Below are 14,232 nucleotides of genomic sequence, written 5' to 3' on the forward strand. Positions count from 1 at the left end.
TAAGTTCGCTCACCAGGTCAGCCCGCCCAAGTCGCCTCTTTAAGTTCGTTCGCCAGGTCGGCCCGCCCAAGTCGCATCCGCGGGCTAACTCGCCGAGTCACCTCACGAAGTTGACTCTTTAAGTGCGCTCACCAAGTCAGCTCACCAAGTCGACTCACCATCTCGCCTCGATAAGTTGGCTTGCCGAGTTACCCCACCAAGTCGTCGCCTCTTTAAGCCCGCTCACCGTGTCAGCTCGTCAGGTCGGCTCACCAAGTCGACTAATCAAGTAGGCCCACCAAGTCGCCTCAAGGATAGCTCCTCGCCATGAGTCGCCTCACCATGTTGACTCTTTGAGCCCGCTCGCCGGGTCGCCTCACCAAGTCGACTCGAGTACGTTGCCAAGTCGACCCTTTAAGTTCGCTCGCCAGGTCGACTCGCCAAGTCAGCTCACCATGTCATCTCAACGAACCAACTCGCCGAGTCGCCTCACCACGTCGGCTCTCTAATACCACTCGCCAAGTCGCCCCACCAACTCGCCCCGTTAGGCCCACTCACCACATCGCCCCGTTAGGCCCACTCTCACCAAGTGGACTCTTTAAGTCTGCTCATAAAGTCGAGCCACCAAGGACTCTCACCAAGTCGACTCTCTAAGTCTGTTCATCAGGTCACCCCACCGAGTACTCTCACCAAGTCAACTCTTTAGGTCCGTTCATCAGGTCACCCCGCAAAGTCGACCCTCTAAGTTCGTTCATCGAGTCACCCCACCAAGTCGACTCTTTAAGTCCTTTCATCAAGTCACCCCGCCAAGCCGACTCTTTAAGTCCGTTCATCAAGTCACCAGAACAACTACTCTCACCAAGTCGACTCTATAAGTCCGTTCATCAAGTCGGCCCACCGAGTACTCCCACCAAGTCGACTCTTTAAGTCCGTTCATCAGTTCACCCCGCCAAGTACTCTCACCAAGTCAACTCTTTAGGTCCGTTCATCAAGTCGACCCTTTAAGTCCGTTCATCAAGTCGCCCCGCCGAGTTGCTTCTCTAAGCCCACTCACCATGTCAGCTCACCAAGTCGGTTGTTCAAGTGCGTTGCCAAGTCAACTCTTTAAGTTCGCTCGCCAGGTCAGCCCGCCCAAGTCGCCTCTTTAAGTTCGTTCGCCAGGTCGGCCCGCCCAAGTCGCATCAGCGGGCTAACTCGCCGAGTCACCTCACGAAGTTGACTCTTTAAGTGCGCTCACCAAGTCAGCTCACCAAGTCGACTCACCATCTCGCCTCGATAAGTTGGCTTGCCGAGTTACCCCACCAAGTCGTCGCCTCTTTAAGCCCGCTCACCGTGTCAGCTCGTCAGGTCGGCTCACCAAGTCGACTAATCAAGTAGGCCCACCAAGTCGCCTCAAGGATAGCTCCTCACCATGAGTCGCCTCACCATGTTGACTCAATGAGTCGCCTCACCATGTTGACTCTTTGAGCCCGCTCGCCGGGTCGCCTCACCAAGTCGACTCGAGTACGTTGCCAAGTCGACTCTTTAAGTTCGCTCGCCGGGTCGACTCGCCAAGTCAGCTCACCATGTCATCTCAACGAACCAACTCGCCGAGTCGCCTCACCACGTCGGCTCTCTAATACCACTCGCCAAGTCGCCCCACCAACTCGCCCCGTTAGGCCCACTCACCACATCGCCCCGTTAGGCCCACTCTCACCAAGTGGACTCTTTAAGTCTGCTCATAAAGTCGAGCCACCGAGTACTCTCACCAAGTCGACTCTTTAAGTCCTTTCATCGAGTCACCCCACCAAGTACTCTCACCAAGTCAACTCTTTAGGTCCGTTCATAGAGTCACCCCACCAAGTCGACCCTTCAAGTGCGTTCATCAAGTCACCCCACCAAGTCGACTCTTTAAGTTCATTCATCAAGTCACCCCGCCAGGTCAGCCCACAAATTACTCTCACCAAGTCGACTCTTTAAGTTCGTTCATCAAGTCACCCCGCCAGGTCGGCCCACCGAGTGGACTCTTTAAGTTCGTTCATGAAGTCACTCTGCCAAGTCGGCCCACCAGGTCGACTCTTTAAGTTCGTTCATCAAGTCACCCCGCCAGGTCAGCCCACCAACTACTCTCACCAAGTCGACTCTTTAAGTTTGCTCACCAAGTCACCCCGCCAGGTCGGCCCACCAAGTACTCTCACCAGGTCGACTCTTTAGGTTTGTTCATCAGGTCACCCCACCGAGTACTCTCACCAAGTCGACTCCTTAAGTTCGTTCATCAAGTCGCCCCGCCAGGTCGGCCCACCAAGTACTCTCACCAAGTCGACCCTTTAAGTTCGGTCATCAACTCACCCCGCCAGGTCGGCCCACCAAGTACTCTCACAAAGTCGACTCTTTAGGTTCGTTCATCAATTCACCCCGCTAGCTCGGCCCACCAAGTTCTCTCACCAGGTCGACTCTTTAAGTTCGTTCATCAAGTCACCCCGCCAGTTCGACCCACCAAGTACTCTCACAAAGTCGACTCTCTAAGTTCGTTCATCAAGTCACCCTGCCAGGTCAGCCCACCAAGTACTCTCACCAAGTCACCCCGCTAGTTCGACCCACCAAGTCGACCCTTTAAGTTCGTTCATCAAGTCACCCGGCCAAGTCGGCCCACCAAGTCGACTCTTTAAGTCCGTTCATCAAGTCACGTGACCAGGTCAGCCCACCGGGTACTCTCACCAAGTCGACTCTTTAAGTTTGTTCATCAAGTCACCCGGCCAGGTCGGCCCACCAAGTACTCTCACCAAGTCGACTCTCTAAGTCCGTTCATCAAGTCACCCCGCCAGGTCGGCCCACCAAGTCGAATCTTTAAGTCCGTTCATCAAGTCACCCCACCAAGTACTCTAACCAAGTCGATTCTTCGAGTGCGTTCATCAAGTCACCCGACCAACTACTCTCACCAAGTCGACTCTTTAACTATGTTCATCAAGTCACCCCACCAAGAACTCTCACCACGTCAACTCTTTAGGTCCGTTCATAAAGTCACCCCACCAAGTCGACCCTTCAAGTGCGTTCATCAAGTCACCCCACCAAGTACTCTCACCAATTCGACTCTTTAAGTCTTTTCATCAAGTCACCACACCAAGTACTCTCACCAAGTCAACTCTTTACGACCGTTCATCAAGTCACCTCGCCAAGTCGACCCTTGAAGTCCGTTCATCAAGTCACCCCACCAAGTACTCCCACCAAGTCGACTCTTTAAGTCAGTTCACGAAGTCACCCAACCAGGTCGGCCCACCAAGGACTCTCACCAAGTCGACTCTCTAAGTCTGTTCATCAGGTCACCCCACCGAGTACTCTCACCAAGTCAACTCTTTAGGTCCGTTCATCAGGTCACCCCGCAAAGTCGACCCTCTAAGTTCGTTCATCGAGTCACCCCACCAAGTCGACTCTTTAAGTCCTTTCATCAAGTCACCCCGCCAAGCCGACTCTTTAAGTCCGTTCATCAAGTCACCAGAACAACTACTCTCACCAAGTCGACTCTGTAAGTCCGTTCATCAAGTCGGCCCACCGAGTACTCCCACCAAGTCGACTCTTTAAGTCCGTTCATCAGTTCACCCCGCCAAGTACTCTCACCAAGTCAACTCTTTAGGTCCGTTCATCAAGTCGACCCTTTAAGTCCGTTCATCAAGTCGCCCCGCCGAGTTGCTTCTCTAAGCCCACTCACCATGTCAGCTCACCAAGTCGGTTGTTCAAGTGCGTTGCCAAGTCAACTCTTTAAGTTCGCTCGCCAGGTCAGCCCGCCCAAGTCGCCTCTTTAAGTTCGTTCGCCAGGTCGGCCCGCCCAAGTCGCATCAGCGGGCTAACTCGCCGAGTCACCTCACGAAGTTGACTCTTTAAGTGCGCTCACCAAGTCAGCTCACCAAGTCGACTCACCATCTCGCCTCGATAAGTTGGCTTGCCGAGTTACCCCACCAAGTCGTCGCCTCTTTAAGCCCGCTCACCGTGTCAGCTCGTCAGGTCGGCTCACCAAGTCGACTAATCAAGTAGGCCCACCAAGTCGCCTCAAGGATAGCTCCTCACCATGAGTCGCCTCACCATGTTGACTCAATGAGTCGCCTCACCATGTTGACTCTTTGAGCCCGCTCGCCGGGTCGCCTCACCAAGTCGACTCGAGTACGTTGCCAAGTCGACTCTTTAAGTTCGCTCGCCGGGTCGACTCGCCAAGTCAGCTCACCATGTCATCTCAACGAACCAACTCGCCGAGTCGCCTCACCACGTCGGCTCTCTAATACCACTCGCCAAGTCGCCCCACCAACTCGCCCCGTTAGGCCCACTCACCACATCGCCCCGTTAGGCCCACTCTCACCAAGTGGACTCTTTAAGTCTGCTCATAAAGTCGAGCCACCGAGTACTCTCACCAAGTCGACTCTTTAAGTCCTTTCATCGAGTCACCCCACCAAGTACTCTCACCAAGTCAACTCTTTAGGTCCGTTCATAGAGTCACCCCACCAAGTCGACCCTTCAAGTGCGTTCATCAAGTCACCCCACCAAGTCGACTCTTTAAGTTCATTCATCAAGTCACCCCGCCAGGTCAGCCCACAAATTACTCTCACCAAGTCGACTCTTTAAGTTCGTTCATCAAGTCACCCCGCCAGGTCGGCCCACCGAGTGGACTCTTTAAGTTCGTTCATGAAGTCACTCTGCCAAGTCGGCCCACCAGGTCGACTCTTTAAGTTCGTTCATCAAGTCACCCCGCCAGGTCAGCCCACCAACTACTCTCACCAAGTCGACTCTTTAAGTTTGCTCACCAAGTCACCCCGCCAGGTCGGCCCACCAAGTACTCTCACCAGGTCGACTCTTTAGGTTTGTTCATCAGGTCACCCCACCGAGTACTCTCACCAAGTCGACTCCTTAAGTTCGTTCATCAAGTCGCCCCGCCAGGTCGGCCCACCAAGTACTCTCACCAAGTCGACCCTTTAAGTTCGGTCATCAACTCACCCCGCCAGGTCGGCCCACCAAGTACTCTCACAAAGTCGACTCTTTAGGTTCGTTCATCAATTCACCCCGCCAGCTCGGCCCACCAAGTTCTCTCACCAGGTCGACTCTTTAAGTTCGTTCATCAAGTCACCCCGCCAGTTCGACCCACCAAGTACTCTCACAAAGTCGACTCTCTAAGTTCGTTCATCAAGTCACCCTGCCAGGTCAGCCCACCAAGTACTCTCACCAAGTCACCCCGCTAGTTCGACCCACCAAGTCGACCCTTTAAGTTCGTTCATCAAGTCACCCGGCCAAGTCGGCCCACCAAGTCGACTCTTTAAGTCCGTTCATCAAGTCACGTGACCAGGTCAGCCCACCGGGTACTCTCACCAAGTCGACTCTTTAAGTTTGTTCATCAAGTCACCCGGCCAGGTCGGCCCACCAAGTACTCTCACCAAGTCGACTCTCTAAGTCCGTTCATCAAGTCACCCCGCCAGGTCGGCCCACCAAGTCGAATCTTTAAGTCCGTTCATCAAGTCACCCCACCAAGTACTCTAACCAAGTCGATTCTTCGAGTGCGTTCATCAAGTCACCCGACCAACTACTCTCACCAAGTCGACTCTTTAACTATGTTCATCAAGTCACCCCACCAAGCACTCTCACCACGTCAACTCTTTAGGTCCGTTCATAAAGTCACCCCACCAAGTCGACCCTTCAAGTGCGTTCATCAAGTCACCCCACCAAGTACTCTCACCAATTCGACTCTTTAAGTCTTTTCATCAAGTCACCACACCAAGTACTCTCACCAAGTCAACTCTTTACGACCGTTCATCAAGTCACCTCGCCAAGTCGACCCTTGAAGTCCGTTCATCAAGTCACCCCACCAAGTACTCCCACCAAGTCGACTCTTTAAGTCAGTTCACGAAGTCACCCAACCAGGTCGGCCCACCAAGGACTCTCACCAAGTCGACTCTCTAAGTCTGTTCATCAGGTCACCCCACCGAGTACTCTCACCAAGTCAACTCTTTAGGTCCGTTCATCAGGTCACCCCGCAAAGTCGACCCTCTAAGTTCGTTCATCGAGTCACCCCACCAAGTCGACTCTTTAAGTCCTTTCATCAAGTCACCCCGCCAAGCCGACTCTTTAAGTCCGTTCATCAAGTCACCAGAACAACTACTCTCACCAAGTCGACTCTGTAAGTCCGTTCATCAAGTCGGCCCACCGAGTACTCCCACCAAGTCGACTCTTTAAGTCCGTTCATCAGTTCACCCCGCCAAGTACTCTCACCAAGTCAACTCTTTAGGTCCGTTCATCAAGTCGACCCTTTAAGTCCGTTCATCAAGTCGCCCCGCCGAGTTGCTTCTCTAAGCCCACTCACCATGTCAGCTCACCAAGTCGGTTGTTCAAGTGCGTTGCCAAGTCAACTCTTTAAGTTCGCTCGCCAGGTCAGCCCGCCCAAGTCGCCTCTTTAAGTTCGTTCGCCAGGTCGGCCCGCCCAAGTCGCATCAGCGGGCTAACTCGCCGAGTCACCTCACGAAGTTGACTCTTTAAGTGCGCTCACCAAGTCAGCTCACCAAGTCGACTCACCATCTCGCCTCGATAAGTTGGCTTGCCGAGTTACCCCACCAAGTCGTCGCCTCTTTAAGCCCGCTCACCGTGTCAGCTCGTCAGGTCGGCTCACCAAGTCGACTAATCAAGTAGGCCCACCAAGTCGCCTCAAGGATAGCTCCTCACCATGAGTCGCCTCACCATGTTGACTCAATGAGTCGCCTCACCATGTTGACTCTTTGAGCCCGCTCGCCGGGTCGCCTCACCAAGTCGACTCGAGTACGTTGCCAAGTCGACTCTTTAAGTTCGCTCGCCGGGTCGACTCGCCAAGTCAGCTCACCATGTCATCTCAACGAACCAACTCGCCGAGTCGCCTCACCACGTCGGCTCTCTAATACCACTCGCCAAGTCGCCCCACCAACTCGCCCCGTTAGGCCCACTCACCACATCGCCCCGTTAGGCCCACTCTCACCAAGTGGACTCTTTAAGTCTGCTCATAAAGTCGAGCCACCGAGTACTCTCACCAAGTCGACTCTTTAAGTCCTTTCATCGAGTCACCCCACCAAGTACTCTCACCAAGTCAACTCTTTAGGTCCGTTCATAGAGTCACCCCACCAAGTCGACCCTTCAAGTGCGTTCATCAAGTCACCCCACCAAGTCGACTCTTTAAGTTCATTCATCAAGTCACCCCGCCAGGTCAGCCCACAAATTACTCTCACCAAGTCGACTCTTTAAGTTCGTTCATCAAGTCACCCCGCCAGGTCGGCCCACCGAGTGGACTCTTTAAGTTCGTTCATGAAGTCACTCTGCCAAGTCGGCCCACCAGGTCGACTCTTTAAGTTCGTTCATCAAGTCACCCCGCCAGGTCAGCCCACCAACTACTCTCACCAAGTCGACTCTTTAAGTTTGCTCACCAAGTCACCCCGCCAGGTCGGCCCACCAAGTACTCTCACCAGGTCGACTCTTTAGGTTTGTTCATCAGGTCACCCCACCGAGTACTCTCACCAAGTCGACTCCTTAAGTTCGTTCATCAAGTCGCCCCGCCAGGTCGGCCCACCAAGTACTCTCACCAAGTCGACCCTTTAAGTTCGGTCATCAACTCACCCCGCCAGGTCGGCCCACCAAGTACTCTCACAAAGTCGACTCTTTAGGTTCGTTCATCAATTCACCCCGCCAGCTCGGCCCACCAAGTTCTCTCACCAGGTCGACTCTTTAAGTTCGTTCATCAAGTCACCCCGCCAGTTCGACCCACCAAGTACTCTCACAAAGTCGACTCTCTAAGTTCGTTCATCAAGTCACCCTGCCAGGTCAGCCCACCAAGTACTCTCACCAAGTCACCCCGCTAGTTCGACCCACCAAGTCGACCCTTTAAGTTCGTTCATCAAGTCACCCGGCCAAGTCGGCCCACCAAGTCGACTCTTTAAGTCCGTTCATCAAGTCACGTGACCAGGTCAGCCCACCGGGTACTCTCACCAAGTCGACTCTTTAAGTTTGTTCATCAAGTCACCCGGCCAGGTCGGCCCACCAAGTACTCTCACCAAGTCGACTCTCTAAGTCCGTTCATCAAGTCACCCCGCCAGGTCGGCCCACCAAGTCGAATCTTTAAGTCCGTTCATCAAGTCACCCCACCAAGTACTCTAACCAAGTCGATTCTTCGAGTGCGTTCATCAAGTCACCCGACCAACTACTCTCACCAAGTCGACTCTTTAACTATGTTCATCAAGTCACCCCACCAAGAACTCTCACCACGTCAACTCTTTAGGTCCGTTCATAAAGTCACCCCACCAAGTCGACCCTTCAAGTGCGTTCATCAAGTCACCCCACCAAGTACTCTCACCAATTCGACTCTTTAAGTCTTTTCATCAAGTCACCACACCAAGTACTCTCACCAAGTCAACTCTTTACGACCGTTCATCAAGTCACCTCGCCAAGTCGACCCTTGAAGTCCGTTCATCAAGTCACCCCACCAAGTACTCCCACCAAGTCGACTCTTTAAGTCAGTTCACGAAGTCACCCAACCAGGTCGGCCCACCAAGGACTCTCACCAAGTCGACTCTCTAAGTCTGTTCATCAGGTCACCCCACCGAGTACTCTCACCAAGTCAACTCTTTAGGTCCGTTCATCAGGTCACCCCGCAAAGTCGACCCTCTAAGTTCGTTCATCGAGTCACCCCACCAAGTCGACTCTTTAAGTCCTTTCATCAAGTCACCCCGCCAAGCCGACTCTTTAAGTCCGTTCATCAAGTCACCAGAACAACTACTCTCACCAAGTCGACTCTGTAAGTCCGTTCATCAAGTCGGCCCACCGAGTACTCCCACCAAGTCGACTCTTTAAGTCCGTTCATCAGTTCACCCCGCCAAGTACTCTCACCAAGTCAACTCTTTAGGTCCGTTCATCAAGTCGACCCTTTAAGTCCGTTCATCAAGTCGCCCCGCCGAGTTGCTTCTCTAAGCCCACTCACCATGTCAGCTCACCAAGTCGGTTGTTCAAGTGCGTTGCCAAGTCAACTCTTTAAGTTCGCTCGCCAGGTCAGCCCGCCCAAGTCGCCTCTTTAAGTTCGTTCGCCAGGTCGGCCCGCCCAAGTCGCATCAGCGGGCTAACTCGCCGAGTCACCTCACGAAGTTGACTCTTTAAGTGCGCTCACCAAGTCAGCTCACCAAGTCGACTCACCATCTCGCCTCGATAAGTTGGCTTGCCGAGTTACCCCACCAAGTCGTCGCCTCTTTAAGCCCGCTCACCGTGTCAGCTCGTCAGGTCGGCTCACCAAGTCGACTAATCAAGTAGGCCCACCAAGTCGCCTCAAGGATAGCTCCTCACCATGAGTCGCCTCACCATGTTGACTCAATGAGTCGCCTCACCATGTTGACTCTTTGAGCCCGCTCGCCGGGTCGCCTCACCAAGTCGACTCGAGTACGTTGCCAAGTCGACTCTTTAAGTTCGCTCGCCGGGTCGACTCGCCAAGTCAGCTCACCATGTCATCTCAACGAACCAACTCGCCGAGTCGCCTCACCACGTCGGCTCTCTAATACCACTCGCCAAGTCGCCCCACCAACTCGCCCCGTTAGGCCCACTCACCACATCGCCCCGTTAGGCCCACTCTCACCAAGTGGACTCTTTAAGTCTGCTCATAAAGTCGAGCCACCGAGTACTCTCACCAAGTCGACTCTTTAAGTCCTTTCATCGAGTCACCCCACCAAGTACTCTCACCAAGTCAACTCTTTAGGTCCGTTCATAGAGTCACCCCACCAAGTCGACCCTTCAAGTGCGTTCATCAAGTCACCCCACCAAGTCGACTCTTTAAGTTCATTCATCAAGTCACCCCGCCAGGTCAGCCCACAAATTACTCTCACCAAGTCGACTCTTTAAGTTCGTTCATCAAGTCACCCCGCCAGGTCGGCCCACCGAGTGGACTCTTTAAGTTCGTTCATGAAGTCACTCTGCCAAGTCGGCCCACCAGGTCGACTCTTTAAGTTCGTTCATCAAGTCACCCCGCCAGGTCAGCCCACCAACTACTCTCACCAAGTCGACTCTTTAAGTTTGCTCACCAAGTCACCCCGCCAGGTCGGCCCACCAAGTACTCTCACCAGGTCGACTCTTTAGGTTTGTTCATCAGGTCACCCCACCGAGTACTCTCACCAAGTCGACTCCTTAAGTTCGTTCATCAAGTCGCCCCGCCAGGTCGGCCCACCAAGTACTCTCACCAAGTCGACCCTTTAAGTTCGGTCATCAACTCACCCCGCCAGGTCGGCCCACCAAGTACTCTCACAAAGTCGACTCTTTAGGTTCGTTCATCAATTCACCCCGCCAGCTCGGCCCACCAAGTTCTCTCACCAGGTCGACTCTTTAAGTTCGTTCATCAAGTCACCCCGCCAGTTCGACCCACCAAGTACTCTCACAAAGTCGACTCTCTAAGTTCGTTCATCAAGTCACCCTGCCAGGTCAGCCCACCAAGTACTCTCACCAAGTCACCCCGCTAGTTCGACCCACCAAGTCGACCCTTTAAGTTCGTTCATCAAGTCACCCGGCCAAGTCGGCCCACCAAGTCGACTCTTTAAGTCCGTTCATCAAGTCACGTGACCAGGTCAGCCCACCGGGTACTCTCACCAAGTCGACTCTTTAAGTTTGTTCATCAAGTCACCCGGCCAGGTCGGCCCACCAAGTACTCTCACCAAGTCGACTCTCTAAGTCCGTTCATCAAGTCACCCCGCCAGGTCGGCCCACCAAGTCGAATCTTTAAGTCCGTTCATCAAGTCACCCCACCAAGTACTCTAACCAAGTCGATTCTTCGAGTGCGTTCATCAAGTCACCCGACCAACTACTCTCACCAAGTCGACTCTTTAACTATGTTCATCAAGTCACCCCACCAAGCACTCTCACCACGTCAACTCTTTAGGTCCGTTCATAAAGTCACCCCACCAAGTCGACCCTTCAAGTGCGTTCATCAAGTCACCCCACCAAGTACTCTCACCAATTCGACTCTTTAAGTCTTTTCATCAAGTCACCACACCAAGTACTCTCACCAAGTCAACTCTTTACGACCGTTCATCAAGTCACCTCGCCAAGTCGACCCTTGAAGTCCGTTCATCAAGTCACCCCACCAAGTACTCCCACCAAGTCGACTCTTTAAGTCAGTTCACGAAGTCACCCAACCAGGTCGGCCCACCAAGGACTCTCACCAAGTCGACTCTCTAAGTCTGTTCATCAGGTCACCCCACCGAGTACTCTCACCAAGTCAACTCTTTAGGTCCGTTCATCAGGTCACCCCGCAAAGTCGACCCTCTAAGTTCGTTCATCGAGTCACCCCACCAAGTCGACTCTTTAAGTCCTTTCATCAAGTCACCCCGCCAAGCCGACTCTTTAAGTCCGTTCATCAAGTCACCAGAACAACTACTCTCACCAATTCGACTCTGTAAGTCCGTTCATCAAGTCGGCCCACCGAGTACTCCCACCAAGTCGACTCTTTAAGTCCGTTCATCAGTTCACCCCGCCAAGTACTCTCACCAAGTCAACTCTTTAGGTCCGTTCATCAAGTCGACCCTTTAAGTCCGTTCATCAAGTCGCCCCGCCAAGTACTCTCACCAAGTCGACCGTTTAAGTCCTTTCATCAAGTCACCCCACCAAGTCGACTCTCGAAGTCCGTTCATCAAGTCACCAGAACAAGTAATCTAACCAAGTCGACTCTTTAAGTCCGTCCATAAAGTCACCCCACCAGGTCGGCCCACCAAGTACTCCCACCAAGCCGACTCTTTATGTTCGTTCATCAGTTCACCCCGCCAAGTACTCTCACCAAGTTGACTCTTTAAGTCTGCTCATCAAGTCGAGCCACCAGGTACTCTCACCAAGTCGACTCTTTGAGTCCGTTCAGCAAGTCGCCCCACCAAGTACTCTAACCAAGTCGATTCTTCAAGTGCGTTCATCAAGTCGCCCCACCAAGTACTCTCACCAAGTCGACTCTTTAAGTCCTTTCATCGAGTCACCCCGCCAAGTACTCTCACAAAGTCAACTCTTTAGGTCCGTTCATAGAGTCACCCCACCAAGTCGACCCTTCAAGTGCGTTCATCAAGTCACCCCGCCAGGTCGGCCCACCAAATCGAATCTCTAAGTCCGTTCATCAAGTCATCGTCCCGATCTGGCCGAGCCGTTCTGGCCGAGCCATGCTGGCCGAGCCGATCTGGGCGAGCCATTCTGGCCGACCCGATCCTGCCGAGCCGTTCTGGGCAAGCCATTCTGGCCGAGCCGATCTGGGTGACCCGTTCTGGCCGAGCCGATCTGGGCGAGCCGTTGTGGCCGAGCCATGCTGGCCGAGCCGATCTGGGCGAGCCGTTCTGGCCGAGCCGATCTGGGCGAGCCGATCTGGGCGAGCCGTTCTGGCCGAGCCATGCTGGCCGAGCCGATCTGGGCGAGCCGTTCTGGCCGAGCCGATCTGGGCGAGCCGATCTGGGCGAGCCGTTCTGGCCGAGCCATGCTGGCCGAGCCGATCTGGCCGAGCTCCAAAAACGGTGTCGTGGATGGCTGTTTGGTCGCCTCTGTGCCAACTCGATCGGCACAACATTGGGAATGGTTCGACAGCGGTTGTCGTTCCAATGTGTCATCGGGATGTCTTGGAACGCGGCCTTTCAAGGGCGAGCTCGCGTCTAGCACTTGGATTGTGCTTCGTCACAAGTGAATGGGGAGATCTCTTTGTGAACGGCGGCATGGCGATTGCAAGAGAAAATTGACTTAGTAGTCGGAGCATTGGCCTCGGGCCATTGTGACGGCCTTGCAATTTCTCTATAATTGCAACCTATGTTTGCGCATAGCAGAGTTTGCATGTATGATTGGGCTTTGTTCTTGACGGTTCCAAGTACTCTCACCGAGGCTGGGCGAGCCATGCTGGCCGAGCCGATCTGGGCGAGCCATTCCTGCCGAGCCGATCTGGGCGAGCCGTTCTGGCCGAGCCATGCTGGCCGAGCCGATCTGGGCGAGCCGTTCTTGCCGAGCCGGTATGGCCGAGCCAATCTGGGCGAGCCGTTCTGGCCGAGCCATGCTGGCCGAGCCGATCTGGGCGAGCCGTTCTGGCCGAGCCGATCTGGCCGAGCTCCAAAAACGGTGTCGTGGATGGCTGTTTGGTCGCCTCTGTGCCAACTCGATCGGCACAACATTGGGAATGGTTCGACAGCGGTTGTCGTTCCAATGTGTCATCGGGATGTCTTGGAACGCAGCCTTTCAAGGGCGAGCTCGCGTCTAGCACTTGGATTGTGCGTCGTCACAAGTGATTGGGGAGATCTCTCTGTGAACGGCGGCATGGCGATTGCAAGAGAAAATTGACTTAGTAGTCGGAGCATTGGCCTCGGGCCATTGTGACGGCCTTGCAATTTCTCTATAATTGCAACCTATGTTTGCGCAGTAGCAGAGTTTGCACGTTAGATTGGCCTTTGTTCTTGACAGTTCGAAGTACTCTCACCAAGGCTGGGCGAGCCATGCTGGCCGAGCCGATCTGGGCGAGCCATTCTGGCCGAGCCGATCTGGGCGAGCTCCAAAAACGGTGTCGTGGATGGCTGTTTGGTCACATTTTTCATTGAATTGGATTTTTAAGGGAGTTGTCCGCGCTGTCGCAGATTTCTAATGCAGAGCGAGCCTCGCACTAATAGCTTATATAGGAGAGGTTGTTGCCGCGAGCCTCTCCCATGCCCCTTTCATTGATTCAACATTGGTGTCTAGGCGGATCGGATTGTTGGGTTTTCAAACGGTGTATGCTGATGTTGAATGAATGAAAGGGGCATGAAGCGATCTCAGTGCTTTTCCTCGGCTCTCCTTTAGATCATGTTTTCCGATGACTCAATTTTGGAAAAGGTGAGGCAGCGGTTGCCGATCCATGGCGTGTGTTTTTGGTGGTTTTAAAACTTGATCTAAACGTGAGCCTTTGTCTAGCACTCCGGCGTTGCTTGGTATAATGGCAATTTGCTATGGGTGCTCGGCGCTCTAGCAATTTGTCATGGTGTACTTATCGCGGCTACATGGGAGCTTTAATATCGAAAGCTCTCGGCGAAAAATGGTGGCCGAGCCATGCTGGCGGACCCGATCTGGCTTAGCCGTTTTCGTCGACCCGATCTGGCTCTCGTTTCTCACTCCATCGGCACAAATTCGGGAGTTGTTCGACAGCGGTTGTCGTTCCAATGTGTCATTGCGGTGATCTGGAGAGCGATGCTAAGTGCGGGAGCTTGCGTCTAGCATTTGGGGATGTTTGTGCAAGCGAGCAGGGGAGCTTCTCTTATCGGAACCTCTCCG

This window comes from Cupressus sempervirens, chromosome 2 (assembly GCF_028749045.1).
Source record: "Cupressus sempervirens isolate cs-2001-9-10 chromosome 2, ASM2874904v1, whole genome shotgun sequence".
NCBI classification, from domain to species: Eukaryota; Viridiplantae; Streptophyta; class Pinopsida; order Cupressales; family Cupressaceae; genus Cupressus; species Cupressus sempervirens.